Source organism: Zea mays, chromosome 10, assembly GCF_902167145.1.
Source record: "Zea mays cultivar B73 chromosome 10, Zm-B73-REFERENCE-NAM-5.0, whole genome shotgun sequence".
In the NCBI taxonomy this organism is placed as follows: domain Eukaryota; kingdom Viridiplantae; phylum Streptophyta; class Magnoliopsida; order Poales; family Poaceae; genus Zea; species Zea mays.
The window spans coordinates 82,215,836-82,218,141 of NC_050105.1; positions in this window are offsets into that span (position 1 = coordinate 82,215,836).

Here is a 2,306-nt window from a genome sequence, read left to right on the forward strand (position 1 = left end):
AGTACATCCCACTAAGGATAGAATACTAAAACAACTGAAGGAGAGGAAGTTTTCATACCTTGGCCTCTTATCAACTTCATCTTACTTTTGTTGAATAGTATCCTTAAGCTTGTGATTTATCCAATTTAAAACAAGCACCATCTCTTAACATAGATTTTCTATGGATAAACTCAACACAAGAGATGACATTAGTAGCACAAGCACTAGTTTCTTATTTAGAAACCCTTTATATGTGGAAGACAAGTGTGTTGCTAAAATAGAGAAACATCATAATATGGACTAAATTTCCTTGAACCCTAATGCACAATATATTTTGAATGGCATGGATAATATGCATGGTTATTCAATGAAGTCTAAAGGGATGACTTAATCCATATTATGGTGAGTGTCTAATATAGAAGAATCAAATCCAAATTAACTAGATAGAGAATACGTCACATAATTTTGGATTGTTCACCATATGATAATATTCATTCAACTTCCAATTAGACCTTTACTTCATAATCAACAACTGATGTATATCCTCAAGTGCTTCTTTTTCCTTAGTGGCTACACAAGTCACAAAAAGATAAGATTTGAAAATAATATGCACTTGAGATTCAGTTGTTACGACCCTAGCTACTATCTCCAAAGATGATTTATACATTCATTATCGAGCACCCAACTTGATCCATTGAAGGAGTGATCCTGCAAAACAAGTTTAAGCTTCATATCTTGGTACCCAATTTGAATTGGGTCCTTTGAGATTAGTAGTAAGAGCCTTGAGTACCCACACAATCCTTATTGTGGCCTTTCTCTTTGTGTAGGCACCCACATATACTTGACAACCATCTTACATGGTTTCAAGTCAATATTTAATCACATAGATAAAACTAGAGTTAAGAATAGGAGCCTTTTCTCCTTTTATTAATACATCGTTGTGTTGCCTTCTTGATGATGAACCTACCTTGACTTTGGGTGCACCTAGCTTATCAAGGTTAGTCGCACAAGCATTCATATCATTAAGACAAGTTGTGCATGGAATTTACAACTTAATGATCCAATTCAATGTGAAGCATATGAATATCAACAAAATTTAGAGAGTATGGATCACTAATTGTACCTTTTACAGTTTAAAAATCATATCCATGTTAGTGCATATGTATGTGATGAATATCAACAAAAAGATTCTTATGCACTTTTAGAATTAACGATAAGGGAATTTTAAACTGCATCATGACTAGCTATTTAGAAAACAAAGATTACAATCCATATGAATGAGATACAAATTTACTATTTTGGATTGTCTTAGTATAGCTTACTCAAGTGAAACTTATTCTCTATGACACAAGATATATAATGTTCTCCCACTAGATATGTGAATCAAGTATTTGAATGACTTGCCACATGCACTTTCAATTCAGTTAAGAGTCTCATGAGGAGTATATAACATATCATGGTCAAGGCATGACAAATTTGCAATGAATTAACTTATGCCTAAGAATACTTACCACCATATAGAATGTACTATTTGTTATACCAATTTGACAGATCTTACTATCTGTGGTGGTGTCACCTTAGTATTCTTCTTTTTATCATTTGTGGAGACTTCCTTCTTTGTTATCTCCTTTCCTTTTAAAACTAGTCAATAGAACACTTTGAAAAGAGGTATTAGTAGTACAAGGAAGTATTTAATGAATGATGATATCTATATATGAATGGCAAACAAATCATCATTTATGAGGCGTAAAGGCATAAATTAAATTCCTTTTAAGTTAATGCACATGGAGCAGTGAATTCACAATATGCACTAATTTACAAATTTAAGCCAAAAGGAATTTAACCTTCATATTGACATTCCTTTCCATAGAATATATTATTACCAATTGAAAGAATGCTACTTGGAAGGAACTACTATTGATCAACTACCAATTGAAGCAATTTGTTCCATACCTTTGCCTTGAGCATTCCTAATCTTTCTTTTAGGTGAAGATTAACCTTTAAAGCTTATGATTTTACCAATTGAAAGAGCACAATCTCTACTTATGAATTTCCATGAAATATCTTAAAAGAGATTGTATTAGTAACACAAGCAATAGTTTCCTATTTAGCAACCTCTAGTATATGAATGACAAAAAGGTTACTAAAATAAGGAAACCTCATGATATGAACTAAATTACCCTTACAAGCATCATGCATAACATCAATTGTAAAAAAGATGAAAGTAGCATGATTATTTAATTAAGTTTACATGGCAAGTTTAATTCATAGCATGGTGAGTGATTAATGTAGAAGACTCAAAACCAATTTAAACAAGAATGAATACA